This window comes from Kogia breviceps, chromosome 4 (genome assembly GCF_026419965.1).
Source record: "Kogia breviceps isolate mKogBre1 chromosome 4, mKogBre1 haplotype 1, whole genome shotgun sequence".
NCBI classification, from domain to species: Eukaryota; Metazoa; Chordata; class Mammalia; order Artiodactyla; family Physeteridae; genus Kogia; species Kogia breviceps.
Genome location: NC_081313.1, coordinates 83932626 through 83954214, shown reverse-complemented (window position 1 = coordinate 83954214; position 21589 = coordinate 83932626). Strand labels below are relative to the sequence as shown.

General features: G+C 38.3%; 1 long non-coding RNA gene across 1 annotated transcript in view; it reads right to left on the bottom strand.

Moving 5' to 3' along the window:
- The window catches only part of LOC136794035 (uncharacterized), a 596196-nt gene that overhangs the window by 476612 nt on the left and 97995 nt on the right, over positions 1-21589 (bottom strand). The window contains exon 2 of the long non-coding RNA XR_010840204.1: positions 6047-6142. This is a non-coding gene — a long non-coding RNA (uncharacterized lncRNA). The remainder of the gene's footprint in view (positions 1-6046; positions 6143-21589) is intronic.

The following is a 21589-nucleotide window of genomic DNA, read 5'->3' as shown; positions in this document are numbered from 1 at the left end:
TGAGATTACAAAGAGAAGACAGAGTGCCTACTAAAGGCAGGTTTTAAAAAACTTTGGGAATAAAAGGTACTTTTCTCTTTATCCTACCCAAACTTCACAAGCTTCCATATGAAAATTGAAGAAGTTCAAGTTAGTATTGTCTTTTACTTAGCATTTAAACACTTAGGAATTTTACTCACTTGGCCTTAATTATGAATAATTTTCTGAAAATACATCTTTTTTTCTTTTTTTTCTGTACGCGGGCCTCTCACTGTTGTGGCCTCTCCCGTTGCGGAGCACAGGCTCCGGACGCACAGGCTCAGCGGCCATGGTTCACGGGCCCAGCCGCTCCACGGCATGTGGGATCCTCCCGGGCCGGGGCACGAACCCGTGTCCCCTGCATCGGCAGGCGGACTCTCAACCACTGCGCCACCAGGGAAGCCCCCCCTTTTTTTCTATGTTTGTAGCATTCTTTCCAGAGTAGACGTTGTAGAAAATTGTAATGAGAGGTGATTATAGCCACCAGAATTTTAAAATATATCCCACTGAGATATACTCCTTGATTGGCAGATATTCTCTGCAGTGCATAAACTAAGTGACACTAGGAAGCCAAAGTCTTAAACTATCTTACACAATGATGAACACCAAAAATATACAACCTGAAGTTTAAGCATCATGGATCCAGGCACAAGCTAGCAGTAGAGCATTCTTGTTGAAGGCCCAACATCCTATCTACAAAGCCACCTGCGGATGTCCCCAGTCATAACTTCTAACTCCCACCCTCTTCTGATTCCTCCAGCAGTCCAGTGGTCAAAAAGGCAGTGAATATGGTCTTGGGTCCACTGGTGCTGCTTCTCAAACTCTGCACTTCAACCACTACTGCCTGAGTGTACAGCAATGGTTCCATTTGCATCAACATGTGGAATGTAGATACAACAAAATTTTTACTATCTTGATATTCAGAAAGAAATTTAAATTTCCCATCTCACCATATTGGTTGGCACAGTCTCCCAAACTGAAATTTGTTTGTTCACTGTGATCCTCAAAAGACCTAGAAAATTAGGCAAAATGTATCCACATTGGCCAGGAATACAGACTGTCCTCATTTTACAGACGAGGACACTGAAGCCCAGAAGGCTACAGTGACTTGCCAAGAGTCACACAGTGAATTAGGACAGAATTGTATCGTTGTCCCTGTCTTTAAGTCCTGAGTCAGTGCTTCCTCCATTATACTAGTCTCCATTCTCACCTCCATTCATTACACTAGTCTCCTATCTCACCTGTTCTCTCCTGGTTAATGAGAACCAATCACTTTACTTGTTTCATCTGTCCTGAGCTGCAAATTTTGATCAGTGGGTTTTCTGGATACTCAACTTATTAGATCCATTTGGCCAAACATATGACCAATGTATTATTTTGTCTATGAGCTATGTGGCTGCTGACAATCACTTGATGGTGCCACTGATTTCTAATACACATATCCTTTTCCCCTCTGGATGAGAAATCTTGCTTAGACTGACAAAGATGACTTCACGTGCATTCCTTTACTGCTAAGTGTGACCTTTTCATGGCCAGCCTTCAGTAGGCAGGCATTCAGGCACAAAGTTGCCTTTCTCCCTACAGCACTTCTCCCTACAGCACTATTTTTCTCCCATTTTTGTCACTAACAGTTGTGCTCCTTCCAGAAATCCAGTTCACATACTTAGCACATTGTGATCAAATTCCTCTATCTCCCACCATTTGCCTTCACATATATTCAGCTTCACCTGAATGTCCATTATAATTCTGGGTACATCTTAAATAAATGTGTTTTAGCATCTGTGCCCTTGCTATGTTCTGGGCTGGGAATACTATTTCCCTATCCCATTTAGGTTCTATTCAGATACTGCCTCTTCTTTGAGCCTTTTCCTGAATATCAGCCAGATGTGACTTCTCTCTACTCTGAGCACTTAATGCCCTTGTCACTTCTATTTTCATAGCACTTATACACTGGCCTAACTGTATTACAGATATATGCACTAGGTGCTCTAAACCATGTAGTTTATAATTCATCCTTATACTGCACAGCACACAGCATAGGTCCTTACTCTTCATTGGAAAAAAATTTACATATACACACATATATATATACAAAATATTTATTATCCAAAAGTCAGGGACTTCACGCTCCCATTGCAGGGGACCCAGATTCGATCCCTGGTCAGGGAACTAGATCCCACATGCTGCAACTAAGAGTTCGCATGCTGCAACTAAGAGTTCGCATGCCGCAACTAAAAGATCCTGCATGCTGCAACTAAAAAAGATCCTGTGTGCCGCAACTAAGACCCAACACAGCCAAATAAACAAATAAATATATTTTTTAAAACGTCATAGCCACATTTTTTAATCCCTAGCACAAAAAAGATCTCTTCTATCATACAAACAATACATCTTTGCAACTCTATGTCAAAACTAAAATGAAGCATATGCTACTTCAATGTTCTGAAAGCTATATGAAAACTAAAGAGAAAGCAAAATGAATTTTATAGTCTAGCATCCTGTAGCTGGCAGAAGCTGTGTGCTGAGACCTGAAGCAGAAATTACAGGCAGGTAATGAAAGAACTGACCCACCTGGGGTGGGAGGGAAGAGGATGGTTCTAAGAGTATAAAAGCCAATCTGAATCCAAAAGCCCAGGAACCAGAAGCTGACGTCTAATGTCCAAGGGTAGGAAAGGATGGATGTCTCAGCTCAAAAAGAGAAAGCTAATTCACCCTTCCTCTGCCTTTCTGTTTTATTGGGGCCGGCAACAGATTGGATGATGCCTGCCCACACTGGGGAGGGCCATCTGCTTTACTCAATGTTCTGATTCAAATGCTAATCTCTTCCAGAAATACACCTCAGACACACCCAGAAATAATACTTTACCAGCTATCTGAGCAACCCTTAGTTCGGTCCAGCTAACACATAAAATTAACCATCACAGAATGGCAAGTATTCAGATGTTTCAGTCCTGTATCTATAGCCAAGGTCAGAATTCTAGGAAAAATTCTAAAGAGCTGAGAATATACCAACAAACAAAGAAACAAAACTCCACAGAGGTGATTTCTAATGTCTGGTAAAGAAAACTGTAATCTGGTACCAGAGATCAAATTTTCATAGGCAAACAGCAAAGAAATTGGAAAGAACACTGCCATTAGACAAAGAGAAAAGTTGTATCAACAGGGCCTAGATGCAAGTGTTGGGCATGGAGTCTGGCTCCACTCACTGCATTTAATTCCCTTAGTTGCTACATTGTGAGCAGTCAGGAGCTCTAAAATAACCTAAGCAGAGTCTGTTATTATCCTTATATTTGGCCCAGGAAACACTACTGATTTGGGCCTTAAAAAATGAGCATGAATTTTTAAGAGGCAACACATCTTAGTAGGACAATCACACAAAGCCTGTCCTCAAACTTTGATGTGCATATAAATCACGTAGGGATCTCATTAAATTGCGGATTGTGATTCTGTAGGTCAGGAATGGACCTGAAATTCTGCATTTCTAACAAGCATTCATGCTGCATACTGCCTCCAAGCTCAAACTTTGAGTAAGAAAAACCTAAACAACAGCTAAATCGGAGCCCAAAATAGAGTATAGGCATATTTTAAAATCGCAACCTAATGCTTAAATTAAGTAATGTACATACATATAACTTACACACAGACCATATAATTTGTTATATTATCTGTAATAACATGTTATATTATTTCAGACCTCAGAATATATGTTGTTACATTCCCTTGCCAACATATAACAAAAACTTTGAAGCACTTGTTTTCCATATTTATCTCTCGCCTCTGTCTGCTTACATTCTTTTTAATAGGTTCCAAATGAGAACTGTTCACTTCACAGATTTTAATTACCTGAAATCCTTTTTTCTTTATTGATTACCAAGAGCAAAGCAGCTTTTTGCGTTAACCTTTCAAAATGTCCAATTTAACTTATGAATACAATATTTTTTCAGCTCAGCGTGTATAGATGATGCATACTGTTTCATACTCTGCCGTTTTAAAAAGACTGTTTTAATTACCCACAAAAATGTTCTTGGGATGGAGAACCGTGAGAGTTCATGAACAGAACTGCCCAACAATTTATTGGAAGAGCACCCAGTATCAACAAAGCAACTGTATCTGTGGTAGATAAACTATTCTCTCAACTACTGGGGAAATTTGTTTTGACACCACATTAGGATTAAGTCAGTTATGCAATATACCATAATGGCTGCCTTTATTTTGTATTTTCAAAAACAAAAGGCTGATTTTCTGGATTCCTGCTAACGGACTAAACATTGGCATAAAGCCTGGAGACATATATCAGGAGGAGGAAGGGGGCTGCTGGTGATGAGGTCATCCTGAGGCATTTGAATTCAGGGCTTCCATTATTCCAAATGTTGTAGCTATTCTGGGAAGATTCAAGGTCACAAAACCAACACTGCTTGATTGCAGTCACTTCTCTGATTCCTTGAGCAAGTGTTTGCTCCTTTTTACATTGTCTGAGCTTTGAAATTCACATAGCAACTTTATCCCCCCAACCTAATCAGAAGGCTTTCATGTAAGCCATTCTGCAAAACACAAAATCAGGGGGAAAAGAAGCTAAATCAAAACTCAAATAAAAAGCAGTGATAGAAGGCTTCAACAAAGTCCACACAGGGAACCAAACCTGCTTTTAAACAAAAATATTGACATATCAATTTAAAATAAATACCAGCCTCATATGCTGAACACTTTATTATTGGCTCACAGGACTGCAAATGTAAGAAACACATTCTTCTCTGAAACACTGCCAAAGGCAAACCTCTTAAAAACCAAACATTGTGACATGTTCTTAAGTAGCTTGCCATCATGTCAATTGTTACATTTGGTATAACATAACGGCTGCATGTTCATTAAGCCCACATTTTGCAATTAAGGTACATATGTTTTGCTTCTCCAAATGTCTGAAAGCCAGGTGGAACAAGTCAATCGCTCTGGTGACATTGAGCATTTCTACAATGCTGAGTTCTAGCTCAGCATTTTGCATAGTATGCCTATTATATCGAAAATGGAATTGCCAGTATGTCCTTTTGTGTAAAGCTGTAAAAGCTCAGAACATCTTAGCAAATACTGGCTCTGCCGCTGCTAAGGTAACATGGAGCAGATGTCTACAATTATCCTGTTAAAAAGTTTCATTGTAAAAGACACTTCAAATAAAGCACTGATGCCAGTAATTGTACATTAACTGGCTTCATTCCTCTGTGAAGGTATACCACAGCACTGATGACCTTCTGATTTGCTGCCTTCCAAAGCACACTGTATGCTAAAAATATTGAGAGGTCCTTGTTCTTTCATTGCCTTTTAATCTTTAAGTAATGTGCCCATAAAAATAAACCCAGTGATTCTGTCCTGACATTCAACATTTCTTCAAATTTTTAAAAAGCAAAATAAAAATGATTTCATTATGACTTGGGACTCGTAATACCTAAAGATAAGAGTCAGAAACAGAGTAAAGAGGCTGACCTAAAGTTAAAATGGTAAGTTGCAGTTCATTGGACCCTTGAAATTGTGAGCACTTGGGCAACTGAAATGTTAGGTGTCAAACAGCTAAACAAAATATGGTTTTTACAAATAAATCACGGCAAGGCTAGAGTTGTGTGACCTTCCCCAATCTACCGCTCTAGGTACAGCATAGTATAACTCTCATTGAGATGTCAGGAAGACCTAATTAGCTGAAAGCCTCATCTGGGGTGAAAGGGCAATGGGAAAGAACGCAAACCAAGAATTGCTTCAAAATTGCTCTCACCGCGTGTCTACTGGAGGGGAGTTCGGGAAGATTGCATAAAGTGCCAAAGCTCTTTCTGGTATTTCTGACAGTTAAAGTAACTTAAATTGAAATGCATTCCTATATAACTGAAAAAGAAAACAATTTCTAGGGAGTGTTGATGGTTATGAGATGGTTAGTCTGCTGTACAAGCCCATGCAACTTAGTGAAGTTTTTAAAAAACTCTGCAAATATTAGATAAACATGATGTATGAAATCTTCTATGTTTAATCACTCACCACTCACCCTTACCCAGTCCCCACACCCAGCTCAGCAGCATCTTTCACTGTTTCTCTTTTCATTGTTTCAGGGAAAGGTTTAGAGAGATCTGGTCACTTCTGGTTTACTCTAGACAAAAGAAAGAGCAGGAATAGAGATGGAAAGGTGTGAAAATCTGAGCAACTTATGAGTTACCTCCCAAGACAGTTAAGTTGAAACAGCACTGGAATAGGAGTCTGAGGATCCTTCACTCACTAACCAGTGTGCACCTTGGACAACTCAGTCTTTCTTTGATTTCATTTCCTCATATGTAAAACAAAGAGACATGTCTACATCCAGTTTTGAATCCCTTTGGTGTTACAAGATTCCCACTTCTGCATTTTCTTCAATGTTCTTTTTTTTTCTTTTTTTCTGTGAATGTAAAATTAGACTTTTTTTTTCTAATTGGGGTATAGTTGTTTTACAATGTTGTGTTACTTTCTACTGTACAGCGAAGTGGAGCTCCCTATGCTACACAGCAAGTTCTTATTAGTTATCTATTTTATACACATTAGTGCATATATGCCAATCCCAATCTCCCAGTTCATCCCACCAGCACCACCCCCCTTCTATGTTCTTAAATATGGAATTCTCTTCCCTTTATTCAGAAATTTTCATCTATAAGCATATGAGTAATACACAATGAAAAAATAACTGGAGTTTCAATAGATCTAGAAAATGAAAAGGAAATGAATAGGGTATATGTAACTATTGAAAGCATCTCAGATTCCAGAAGAAGACCCCATAACAAGGTCTTCAAAGGTGGTCAAAGTTTGGGAAGACTTTGAAAGAGCTGAGAAGATCCAAAGTTATTCAACTAAGATTCTAGAGGAATTCATATCAGAATCACATAGGTGAGGTCCTAATTCATGGTAAAAACCTCTTAACCTATATCTCAAGTAAAAGAATACATAGAGATTTAAAAAACAAATATTGAGAGCCTACTGGGTAGAAAAAACTGTCCAAGTGCTCAAAGAAAAAACGAACACAATGTGGACCCTGCCAGCAGGACGTGACTGCTTTGTAAATAAAAATAAAAAAACAAAAACCTCCAGCCCTTGAGCTGCTTGCACACCACAGACACCCTGAGGCAATTAGTTAGAGATTACAGCAGTGCAGGCAAAATAAACACAGTTAATCAAATCAGTTTACTAAAAGGACAAAATGGGATAGTCTGAGTGGAAAACCATCAACCCAGTCCAGACTAAAATCAGACAATTTGGTCAGGGTGTGAAAGCAAACCACTGTTCGCTTAATTTAACATACATTTCACTTTGAACCAGGTGTTTGGCTAACCCTAAGCTTCATCTAGAAAGTGGGATCTGACTTATTTCATTGTCTTTGTTCTAAAATAATAAGACCAGACCAAACAAATGGGAAAACAAAAATAAAAGCACATGACCGAGATGAACATGGAAATCACAAAAAATATAAAGTAAAAGAAAGGAAAGGGGGCTTCCCTGGTGGCGCAGTGGTTGAGAATCCGCCTGCCGATGCAGGGGTCACGGGTTCGTGCCCTGGTCCGAGAAGATCCCACATGCCGCGGAGCAACTAAGCCCGTGAGCCATGGCCGCTAGGCCTGCGCGTCCGGAGCCTGTGCTCCGCAAGGGGAGAGGCCACAGCAGTGAGAGGCCCGCATACCGCAAAAAAAAAAAAAAAAAAAAAAAAAAAGGAAAGGAAAGGAAAATGAAAGGATTGAGTTAGATGATTTCTAAATGCCCTTTTCAGTTCTTAAAAAAAACCCTTTGGGGCTTCCCTGGTGGCACAGTGGTTGAGAATCCGCCTGCCGATGCAGGGGACATGGGTTCGTGCCCCGGTCCGGGAAGATCCCACATGCCGCGGAGCGGCTGGGCCCATGAGCCATGGCCACTGAGCCTGCGCGTCCGGAGCCTGTGCTCCGCAACGGGAGGGGCCACAGCAGTGAGAGGCCCGCGTATAACAACAACAACAACAACAACAACAACAACAAAAAACCCTTTGATTATATTGAAGATTAGAAATTAGAGAAAATGAGTTCAGATGATCCAAACACCACAAATAACTCCAGGATTATATATGAAATAATGCATTTCAAAGTACATTTATCCAAAGTACTATTTAAATTATTTCCATTCAAAAAATTGACACTTAAGTGTCAAATTCAGTGCCAGGTTTGAAGATGAGTAAGACATATTTAACAGTTACATGAAGAACACATGCTTACTTCCACAAACTGACATTTCTTTCTTGTGATTACTTAGGTTATTGCACTAAAAATATCCCAAACATAATGGTGCTTTTCAGCTAGTTACATAATTGTATCATATTTTGACACTTTCTTGAAAAACGGATGAAATTGTATCAGATCCATATACTCGACCTAAAATTTCCAATTTCTTTTATATGGCATGTTACAGGTGGTGGGCAAGGAAGAACTGCTCTAAGAAATACAAATTGAAGTAGACTACGTTTGCATCATAATTAAGGTTCCACGTTTAAAGTTGAATTATCTCTAAAGATCTCTAGATATTCTCCCTTACATCTCACCCTTATATTTATTTCAGCTAAGACAGCATCACTCAATTCTAGAAGTTTCTATAGTAATTTGGAAAGATTGCAGTTGAAATGCTTCATTTCCTGGATGCCAAAATAGCACCTCCTATGGGCTTATCATAAGACAACACCAGTGGGTAAAACTGAAAGATTGTTTTAAATTAAACTAAAACTTGATCAAGGTGAATTATATTAATTGATGCTGACTTGAGTTTTCCATGGCAAAATATCACTACTATTTCAATATGCTGCTTGTATACACTTATCATGTTGCACTTCCCACACAATGTAAAAATATTCTGAGTAATATATAAATCCCAGAACCTTTAGAAGAAAATGTTACGAACGATATTCAGATTTTCCAAAGGCATACACTAAAACGAATGTTTTATTATCTTACATATAAAATCTTATCATTGCCTTTACTGCAAAGACTGTATATAACATACTAGGCACTCCAATCATTGAATTTTAGAACTGAAAAACAGCTTAGGACTGTAAAGTCCAGGAACGCAAAGACACAACACACACACGCTGCCATTCATCTTTCCTAAACCCAAGGCAGACAACGCCAATCAATTTCAGGTTTCATTTTTGCTGAGCCTAGGTGTGGTCTCCAGTGCCTATCCACAAAGCACTCTAGGGTGCCCTTACCAATCATTCACAGCTGGCACAGAAGATGAAATACATTTGCTAACTCAACTACAGTCCAGAATCCTCAATGTACAAATAAAGAAACTGAAGAAATCCCCCATTTTGCTATTCCATTAGTTTTATAATAGAGCTAAGATTAAAACAGATTTCATGCTTTTATAGCTATATCTTGTTGCCTTGGAGAACTTTTTTAATAGTAAGAGACAGGAGGTTTGAAATTAGAATATTTTTAATTTAAAAATCTCATTGCCTTATTTTCATTGCATTGCAGCTGCTGATTTTCATATACATAATGTGTTATTTTTTATGCTGCCTCTCTTTGTAAGCCAAAAATGCTTCTTAAGAAAAGAATATTAGGGAGTTCTCTGGTGGTGCAATGGTTAAGAATCCACCTGCCAATGCAGGGGGCACAGGTTTGAGCCCTGGTCTGGGAAGATCCCACATGCCGCGGAGCAACTAACCCTGTGTGTCACAACTACTGAGCCTGTGCTCTAGAGCCTGCATGCCACAACTACTGAAGTCCACGTGCCTGGAGCCCGTGCTCCGCAACAAGAGAAGCCACCGCAATGAGAAACCCACACACCGCAGCGAAGAGTGGCGCCCGCTCGCCACAACTAGAGAAAGCCTGCGAGCAGCAACGAAGACCCAATGCAGCCAAAAATAAAATAAATTAATTTAAAAAGAAAAAAAAGAAAAGAATATTAGTCCCTATCTTAAAAAAATATATATATTATTGAAGAAGTTACAGTTTGTGACAAATTGACTTCAAGAATTCATGGGGCCAGTCAGTCCTGGAAATAGTTTCTCCTACCTAGCATATCTCAGGTTTGCTTTACTAATGAACAAATAATTCTGGAGTTGTCCAACTTCACATGAGGATATCTTAATTGGTTACTCTGATGCCTAACAAAGTCTATCAACCATCTTTATGCTATATGAATTACTACATCATCACTCAGAGGCAGAATCCCCTTCCAAGGATTTTGATTTGGTGCCAAACAGGTGATACTTGGGCTCTGGCCCCCATTCTCTTCTCACACATACATCCTTTTCTCCCTTCCCACTGTGCCATCCAAACATGACACAAATTCAGCCCTTAGAACTTTAAAACAAATAAGAAACACTTGTTTCCCTTACCATCCAGTTACCTATGCACTCAATAAACATTTACTCTGTTTCCATTATGGGACAGGTGCTGCTCTACGTGCTAGGACTCAGTAGTCAACAAAGTAAAAATCCTGACTCACTGAGTTTACATTCTCATTTAAATTTTAACAAGTATATATACAGCATGTCAGTTGCTGATGAGGGCTGAGGAAAAAAAATAAAGGGAGAACGGGGGTATAGAGAGTGATGGGGGAGGCTCTTTTATATAAGCTGGTCAGGGAAGACTTCACAGAAAACCCATTTAGCCACATAAAAGTCAGGTATACTTCATGAGAGCTGTTTCAAGGTCATCAAGTGGGCTCAAAGACAAATGGGGACAAAGGATTACAGTATGTATTAGAAGAGCCCTTTCTAGGAGTTTCACTCTAAGGAAGAGCAAAAAATGGAATAAAGAAATTTTTTGGAGTTTTGCTATTGTTGTTATCTGTTTTTAAGACAGGAAAAAGCTTATGTGTTTGTTCATTGGAATGATTTGGCAAAAAGCAAAAAATCAGGAAGCAAGAGAAAAAAGATTTGCTAGAGCAATGTCCTTGATTAGGACAGAGGAGATAGGGTCTAAAGAGCAAATGGCAGGAATATCGGGTGGGGGAGGAGAGATGGAGGATGTTGCCATAGCAAGAAACACATTTCATCCATAGTGAAGGATGAAAGGTAGAATTCATATGTATAGACAGATGTAGGGGGTTGCATAATGTGAGGAGAGGATGATAGAGGAATTTCTCTTCTGATTACTTCTGTGAAATAATACTTCTCTTCTGTGAGATAAGAAACAAAGTTATAGCTTAAAATAAAAAGGAAGAAATGTTGAAGGTTTGAGAAGGGAGACTCTCTTTCTCCTCTACCTGCTAAACAACCTGAACCAACCACTCCCTTAACCATGTTAATAGAAAAGCATAGGAAACTATCCACTCTTTGCTAATCATCCACACCACTGCCTCCGTACAGAATCAAGAGTTGACTGTTCCAGAATGACTGGCAAATGGTTGACTTATTACTTTCACCTTGAAAATAGTTTTCAAAAATCACTTAGCCCACATATATGTTATATACGCTCTCCCGCCCCATCCCCAACCATTTCCTAATTATAACCACATCATTTTAGTGTTTTCTCTAACTTCACTCAGGACATAAGCATCTTTCTAAAACAAAGTTTTTCAGAAATGCATTCACTTGGGAATCAAAAGAGAGGAAAATTACTCACTGTCCTTTAGTCCTTCGAATCAATTTTCTTTAAACCTCATCTTTATCTCCTCAGTCCCTTAATCCTTACTTACTTTAAGTTGCAGTCTGATAAATATGCCATAGAGTTTTAAAGACTGGAAGTACATTAGAAAATGTAAATGATACCATAACATAAAATCTGCTATACTGAAATAAGTAACTGTTATTCTCATGGTATCATACTGATACATAAACGTAAAGCAGTTCACATCTGTGATTATTTCTAACACACAAACCAAGCATGTTTCTGTTTATCTGGAGAAGAGGAGTGAAAAAACAAGAAGGATTGATGGAGCTGTACTGGGATGTTTCTGGAACCTTTAAACTTACCTTTTCCAACAGGTAAAATATTTGGCCTAAACATTATGGAAAACCTCTTCTGACCAGTGTATCCCCAGGGTAGAAATCTGTTGTAGTAACAAGTCACACTTTGCTTATTTAGGGCAAGACAGTCCCCTTATAGGGAAGAATATAAAAGTAATCCTGCTGACTTCAGCTGCAGACTGAAAGCTAGGGCTGGAAAGATCTTAGACAATCAGAGGGTTCTCTTTCCCTAGGCTTTCTTAGGAAGAGCCTAAAATATCTTTGATTTATTTGGCATTCATTACTGTGAATGACAACTTGATTTCCTAAAATCTAGCTGACTGTTACGCAAAGGGTGGAAGAGGGCATTCAGAGGATGGCAGAGTGGAAAGCAAAGGACACCGCAGGGCAGGGTTTGTGATCTCTGGTGGCAGAATTTGAGGGAATATAAAGGTGCAAAGAAGAAAAGTCAAAAACATGTAGAAAGAAACATAAAGAAAAGGGATAAGGGCAGCTACAAGAAGAGAAAATGAGAAAAGTTAAAAAAGGAAGGTGGTATTGTAATAACAGAAAAAAATTAGCTTAGATCTCTTCCCTTCACATTAAAAGGCAAAATGTCTGATAGATAATTAAATGCCAAAAACTTAGAAAAAATAGTATATTTTAATATCTCTATGGGGCACCACATTTTAAATGTAAAACGATAAGAAATCACCCCAAAAGACTGACCAGTTTACTTAAAGAAAATGTAAAGTTTCTAACATCAGAACACACCATGAAATAAAAAGACAAATAGTTTCTTTTCTATATCCTTCTCTCCTTCCCTTCCTTTCCTGCAAAATTCTGTCCCAAACTGACAGATAAGGCCAAGAAAGGTAGTGTCAGAATGGGGTTATAGGGATTCTGCTGAGCCAGTGAGAAGCCAGAACATTTCTGGGTGAGAAGGGCTTGCTCTAGGAAGCAGGAAGGGAATGGGAGCAGATGGGCAGCCTAGCAAAGCTGCCTGAGCTCAAGCGAGAAGAGGTGGTCATGTCCAAGTAAGGGAGCAGCCTGGCACACGTTATTGAACGGTCAGTAGAGTTAAGAAGACATCTAGAGGGATGGGAGGGGAAGGTGGTAAGATGGGAGACAGGTTATGGAGAGACTGATCAAATAAGTAAATACATGGTTGATAAAAGGAGTCAGGTTTCTCACTGTGGAAAAAGGGCTAACAAATATAGGAAAAAAGACAAGTGGAATGAACCTTGATGTGGGACTGGAATTAAATATAACAGAGTGAACTTACTCATTTCATAATATACAGACACTTGTAGAAATAAATGTAGATGTAATTGTGTGTGTGGATTACCTACCTCTCTGTCTACAGAGGACGCCTGAGAGCAGTGATACCACCAATACCCATGAGTACAGTACACTGAGCACCCAGGTCTTGTTTTCTGAAGTGACTAGAAGATGCAAGCTAATATATCTATAGTGACTGTTCAGGATGTTAAAATGATGGACACTCTTTTGTACTTTTCTCTTGTTCTTTGCTGTCTTTCTTTAACAAGTCTCTAATACCTTTATAATGACAAATAAAATATGTAAGAGAAAAGGGAGGGAGATGAAGGCTCTGTGGCCTATTCTGCAGATTACACCCCTTTCACAGGCCTCCTTGTTCTTGTCTTCCTTACTGTCACAGATAAAAACAATCCCATTTCCCAGCTTACTTTGGAGCCAGGTGTGGACATATATCAGAGTTCAGGCCATAAGAAATAGGCAGAAATCCCCAGAGATTTTGTACATGAATTACAGCCTATTAGCCTACTAGTTCTTTTGCTCTCTTGCTTCCTCCTGCCTGGAAGACATATCCTCTCCCAGTAGGTTCAGCAGCCATCTTGTGACCCTGAGTCAATAAGCATGAGGACAAAGGTCTATACACTAAAGAGAACAGAATTGGAAGATGGAAAGCAACCAGGTCACCGATGACCTCCTTGAGCTTCTGTGCCAGCCCTAGACTCCTCACCCATGAATTTCTTGTTTCATTAAATCACTAAGCCTCATGTGGTTAAACTGCTATTTATAGCAGAATGCATCCCTAACTGATACATATGTTTAAATAAAGAATGAATAAGAATAACAGAAAAAGTACTTAGACTGTGTACAAACAGAAGGCTTGGGCTAAGGTATCACATGCATGACCTTCATGGCTGGGCTCAATATAACAATATTGATGTTGTCATTCCAGAATTACAAACATGCCATGTGCCTACAAACAAAAAGGGGACAGTTTTCTAAAAACCCTTTCCTTCCTTTGAGTGAGAACTACCTGTCTCCTAAAATATGGCATTTAATTCAATTATACATTCCACTCCTCTCTTACAAACACTAATCAGTTTTCTGATATCTATTAGATGTAACTCTTTATCCTAAATTCTATAACATTCCTGAGACTATGAAGTGCATTAGCAAACATTAAGGATCTAGCCTTTTTCATTGTTTCTTGAATCTTCCTGGTTTTAACTTCAAGGATAGGGCACTTGAGACCAGGACAGGGCTGGGGAATATGGCACCTATATCCTTAAATGATAGTGGAGCAAATACATAAGTAAACTTTCATCCTTTGGGGCACAGCCCAAAGTGACCTCTTGTGAGCAAAACTGCATTCAAGTCTTATGCTTATGTATTAGCTAAAAATGTGTATATTCCACAGAAGGTGTAAAAGAAGATATTTGCAATACAGATATTTGGCAAAAGGCTAGTACCCAAAATATACAATGAACTTCTACACATCAATAAGAAAAAAACAAAACCAGAAAACCCAGTAAAAAGGTGGACAAAAAATGAACACTTAACCAAAGAGAGTATCTAAATAACAAGAAAACTATTTAAAAATATGAAAACATTTCATTTAGGAAATGCAATTAAAATTACAACCAAGTATCACTGCATACCTACTAGAATGACTAAAATTAAAAACATGGAAAATTCTGTCAAGAACCTGAAGCAACTAAAACTCTAATACACTGCTAGTATGAGTATAAATTGTACAACCACTTTGAAAAACTGTATCTTTTAAAGCTAAACATATATAAACCTATGACCCAGCAACTTGGCTCTTAGAAATGCATACATATTTTTATGTCATATCAAAGCCATTTGGAATAGTCAAAAATCTGTAAATTGCCCAAATGCCCATCAAGAGTGGATTGTATAAACAAAATGTAGTATATTCACACAATGAACATGATACAAGGAGAATGAACAGTCTACAGCTACACACAGAAAATATTGCTGACTCTCCCAAACACAATGTTGAGGGAAAGAAGCCAGACACAAAAGAGTACTGCTCTATGGTTCCATGTCTATAAAGTTCAGAAACAGGTGGAACTAATCTGTGCTGTTAGAAGTCAGGAAAGTGCTCACTCTTGGTAGAAGGAGGTAGAGACTGGAAAAGTGCACAGTGGGGTTTGAGAGCGCTGCTAATGTTCTATTTCTTGATACACTATTAGCTGTCATCAGTGAAAATTTACCATCTCTACACTTATGTTCACTTTTCTCTATGTATATTTCAATAAATAGATATAAAAGTTTAAAAATGCACACACACTTTGCATGCTTCTTTGTAATTTATCTATGTTTAGTATTTTTTTAAATTTATTTAATTGTTTTTATTTTTGGCTGTATTGGGTCTTCATTGCTGTGCGCAGGCTTTCTCTAGTTGTGGTGAGAGGGGACTACTCTTCGTTGTGGTGCGCGGGCTTCTCATTGTCATGGCTTCTCTTGTTGAGGAGCATGGGCTCTAGGCGCGAGGGCTTCAGCAGTTGTGGCTTGTGGGCTCTAGAGTACAGGCTCAGTAGTTGTGGCTCACGGGCTTAGTTGCTCCACGGCATGTGGGATCTTCCCAGACCAGGGCTCGAACACATGTCCTCTGCATTGGCAGATGGATTCTTAACCACTGCGCCACTAGGAAAGTCCCTATGCTTAGTATTTTTAAATTTAGGGGTTTTTTGCTTCCAGGTAGTCAATAAAAAGTTGATATTATAGAAAGGATAGGTTTATATATCAGCCTCTGTACCACTTAAAAACAACCACATATTCCCTAAGATATCTGTTCTCCAGTTTGAAGGACATGGAAAGTTCCCATTCTCTGCCATGAGATCAAAAGCCATTTGGCAAAGCACACATTCTATTCTCTTCAGCCTGATTTTCAGATACACTTACAGTTAATATTCTATCCATATCAAATATGTGCTATTTGCTATGCTGCCCCTTTGTGTCATTCCCCCAAATCTTTACTTAGCTCCATTACCTAGAGCCTAAGACATAATGAATGCTCAATATTTATTAAAATAATAAAATGTTGGCATTCAAGTTGATTTTCAGCATTGATAGCTACTCTATATAATGATCCCTCACTCATCACAGAAGTTTCTGGTGGCCACTCCCCTTGGGGATCTGGCATACCACAAACTCCAGACATTTTTCTGCAACAAACAGAAAATATGAACCATGCCCTATGGTACTACATGCTCAGATGTCAGCAGTTAGTGTGATACTTTAAAAAAACTAAGACAAACACAGCTTAGTGTATGTTACTTTCTAGTCATTACCCGCACATTCTGCACATCCCCAAACCTTTAATCCCCACCACCACACACACACCAAATGTACTGGTTTATGTTAAAAAAGTGACTCAGCAGATAAGAAACGGCAGAATAGCCTAATTATAAAGTGCACTTTGGGGTCAGACAAATCTGAGATGACCTACTGATTCTGCTTTTCAACTCTCAGAATATAAGTTCTTTGACTTAGCAATTTTTGTCTTCTGATTCACTGTTGTATTGTCAGCACCTAGGCTAGATTATGGCACATGACTGGCACTTAATGATTATTTGCTGAGTGAATATATAAGATTGGCAGCATCAAAAACAGACAGTCACACTTCTCTTCCATACACAGAGCATCTGACATCCCCAGACCAGTAATGCTAAAGTTGCTATGCAATTCAGACTCCTTACAAAGAGAGAACATGTGAAAAAAAATATAGCTCTGTGTCACCAACAAAATAGAAGGCAAATAGTGACCACAAACTTTTATACACTGTACAACTTCCAGATTAAAAAATGAAGAAATATGCAATAAATTATGTGATCTGGTTTTCAGAATAACCATTCCAAATTTACTAAAATTAAAAACAACAAGGATAACATTTTTCTTTACCAGAAACCTTCTCACTTGGAGAGAATAACAAATAAAATGAAATTAATTAAAATATTTATCTTGGGCTTCCCTGGTGGCGCAGTGGTTGGGAGTCTGCCTGCCGATGCAAGGGACACGGGTTCGCGACCTGGTCCGGGAGGATCCCACATGCCGCGGAGCGGCTGGGCCCGTGAGCCATGGCCGCTGAGCCTGCGCATCCGGAGCCTGTGCTCCGCAACGGGAGAGGCCGCTACAGTGAGAGGCCCGCGTACCGCAAAAAAAAAAAAAAAAATTATCTAGTAATACACATGCAGAAAGGTGACAAGAGTTTGGACTTGGAGTCAGATGGACCTAAATTTTAATTCAGCTCCAGCACTTATTAATAGTATGAATGACCATGGAAAAGTTTCACCTGCAAAAAGAAGATAATTATATACCTCATGCGGTATATAATTTATGAGGACTAAAAAAGATAATACACTAAAGTTTTAGTACATAATCTGGCAAAGACCAAGTTCTTAATAAATGTTAGATCTTGTTATTAGAGTGTCTTCTTGATAAATATGTTGGATATTTCACTTGGTTTTAATTTCTAAAAATATTTTTAGAGGAAATTCAGCAGCATCCACACTTTCAGGAGTTTCTGAACCTGCTGATATAAAAAAAATCAGAAGCTTATTTCACTCATGGGGTCAACCTTGCATATGAGATCATCAACCAATCTTCCTCTATTATGTTGAGCAAAATTATTTTCCCAAAGTGATCCGATCCACCTTTAATCCAGTTGCGGTTGCCAATTTTAATTGACAAATCTAATTACTGTGATGAATTTATTTATAGTCACTATTCAATATCTATTGATAATTTCTTGACCTTGAAGAATACCATCCAATTAACATGGCAATATGTGTTAATGGATTTTTAAATTACTTCACACTGGATAAAAGGTAAAAGGAAAAAAGAGAAATTCATTTTCAGAAAGAAGAATCACAACTGATGAAAACAAGCCTTATACACGGCACTGAATCTGGAACACTAAGGGTTTCCTTCCATTCATTTGATATTATGATGTGAGGGGGTCAGCTATTTTACAGACGGGGTGGTTCATGTTTGGGGAATTCTTTCAGAGACTCAGGGCCTAAATTCAGGCAACAAAATGTCTGCTCAACTCCAAGAACAACACAGATATTTTGTTTTAAGAATTTGTTAAATTTTAGTTAATTTTTCAAAATATAAAAAGTTGATGAGTGACTGATTAATAAAAATCCCCACTCCCTGAAATAATGGGAGACAAGAAACCTTTCTTAGAAAATTAAAGGGGAATGACTACATTCATACCAGTGACCCCTAGAGAAGGAGCAGTTACCATTCAGTTGGTACTTTCCTCACTGCCTAGTCATGTCCCTTCCCATTCTCCATATTTATTTCACCCTGTATTTCAGGCCTAATTTTAGACACAGAGTTGGAATCACAGATCATCAGAGCTGTAAGGAATCTTAGAAATTATTTACCCAATCCATCATTTACAGGAAAAATGCTAAGAAATTGAGAGGTGAAGTGACTTATCCTTGATCAACTGATTAATACTGTTGTTTCCTTCTTAATCTCCTATTATACCATAATCCTCTCCAAAAGAGGGATCTTGCATTAGGGTGTGATACGGACTGAATTTTGGTCCCCCCCCCGCCAAATTCATATGTTGAAGTCCTAACCCCCAGTACCATAAGATATGACTGTATGGAGACAGAGCCTTTAAGAGGCAGTTAAGATTAAATGATGGGAAAAGAATTTGAAAAAGAATAGATGCATGTATATGTATAACTGAATCACTTTGCTGTACACCTGAAACTAACACAACACTGTTAACCAACTATGCTTCCATATAAAATTTTAAAAATTTTTATTTAGTTCAGAAAAAATAAAGATTAAATGAGGTGGTAAGTTTGGGGACCTAATTAATTATGAATGATATCCTTGTAGGAAGAGTAAGAGACACCAGGGACAAATTCCACAGAGGAAGACCAAGTGAGGACACAGTAAAAAGACAGCCAAGGAGAAAAGCTTCAGTAGAAACCAAACTGGCCAACACCTTGATATTGGACTCTAACCTCCAGAACTATGAGAAAATAAATTTTTGTTGTTAAAATAAACCAATCTGTGATATTTTGTTATGACAGCCCCAGCAGGCTAATACTGGGAGTTGTGTTCCAGCACCTGGTACAGTAACTGGCACAGAGTAAGTGTTCATTTTACAAAGAAAGGAAGGGATAGATGAAGTAAGGAAGGAGACAGGTAGGAGGAAAAATGGGAGTCCTTACAGATGAAAATTAGTGTCCGCAGGACCCAAACTCAAAATGTCTAGGCCTTTTCCACTACAGCAAATGCTGTGACACTTTTCAGTTCTAAAACCTGGTAGGCACGTGGTTCATATGTGCCTTGCATAAACTTTCAATCTTTTATGTTTATTTACCGTTATGCACCTGCAGGACAGTAACTTCATCATTCATGGGTCCCAAGTCTACATGTTTGAAATCAGTAGTTATATCTAAAGAGAGAAATGTGAAATTCCTATTTTGCTTCAAGCAGTTTGTTAAGAAATATTTTATGTATTGAACAGAAGTGGGTCAGCCAGGTACATCTTAAGAATTTGCACAGTTATCACAAATTATTTTGCCCTGATATCTAATCTTTTAAAGATAGGGATGGGGTGGAGTGAGGGGGAAATTTAAATATTTGCTTTTTGTTTCAAAGTGACATTTTCTTTCAAGACAGAATACATAAGAAAGGAAATTGTGCCTCTAGAGTTCAGGAAATACTTGTTTTCTTGGCATAAGATAAATTGGAATGGACTATTACAATGAGAACTATCACTAGTACAGTGAAGTGTAGCAAACTGATGCTCAGTGAGGCTCACGTTACATGAAGATGTTTCAGTCAAATGCACTCAAGTACCGTTTTAGAATGGTTCTTTACTATTCTGAAAGAAGCCAGGTAATAATCTATTTAAAACCATATCTATCTTTTAATACTTTATTTTTTCCATCTGCAAGGGCTGGAGGAGGCAGCACAACTATTGGAGATAAGATGACAACAGACATTCCCAGTTAATTTGGAAAGCCAGACCTTGACTGGCTGGCAATCACATGGACATGGTCATCTGTTGATTCTATTTGTAAGGAATCCATGGTTCATGGCTTAGTCCCTACCGATTCTGTGACCCTGTGGATTCCATAAGAGCCTGACTGAAGGAAAATAATATCTCTAATTCTGTTACCTGAATCTTTTGACAATTATGGCCTAGTAATTCATTTACTTTGGCAGTTTTATCAACATTATTTCTCATCCCATTGTCTAAAGCCACTGAACAATTCAAAGGGAAAAACAGTAATATATACATGTGTATGTATGTATGTGTATGTATGTATGTATGCATATTTGTGTAGGAGTGTGTGTGTATATATCTGAGTATATGTGTGTGCATGTGACTGTCTTAGAGACAAGAGGCAAAGAGAAAGAGAAGGCATGACTGGTACTTCCATTGAAACATTCTCAGATTTGTTTATGCATTCCATTCATTTAAGCCTCAGAAGCCACCAAACCCATCACAAATTACACTAGTCAAAAAGTGAATAATGCTTGTTTTGCTACTGAATCTATTTTTTATACAAATTGCATTTTAATGTTTACCCACTTAACCTTCCTACTTTCCCTAACATACTTTGATCTACCTACAAAAATCCTAAACACTCTCTAAGACCTAAGTAAAATCCTTTTTTATTTTTATCAGAGTTTACCTATCCAAGTGAGCCCTGTGTTATAGTCTACATAACTTACAATCTCAAGTATACAAACTTGTCAGGTAACATGAGTGAGTGAATAAGTGTAAATACTTGGTATTTGTGTATGTTTCTCATTTTGCTCACACCTAATATAGACACAAGTACAAGAAATAATTTTCCTCCTAATTCCACCACAAGGAAAAAAACTCTGGAAGCAGAATGATATATGGCAGCTGACATGCAACATTTATGTGGGAAAAAAAAGGGAGTAGTGGGGACTATGGCAAACTGAAGAGCGATGCCACTTCTAAAGTGAGCAGTAGTTACTCAGCTACAGACAATGCTTCCTCATAAGAATGTAGGCAGAGGATAACCAAATCTTCTGAATTATCAAGAGAAGCCAAAATCTGAATATTTATGTAAAATCTCTCAGTTTTTAAGTACTGGCAATTAATTTAGAATTACTTTAAATACACAGAAACTTTTCTAAACAATATGCAGGCAAAAGAGTGCGTCCAAACACCTAAGGGACAAGTTTAGCCCAAGCCAAGGTGTATATTTGCCACCTCTGGAATATACATTCATTAACACATACTGCCTTAAGTCATCCTTTTACTGTCTAAAACAGTAGGACTGTGTAGCATACACACTCTGAAGCCTAGCTATCTGGGTTTGAATTCTGTTCCATCATTAACTTGCT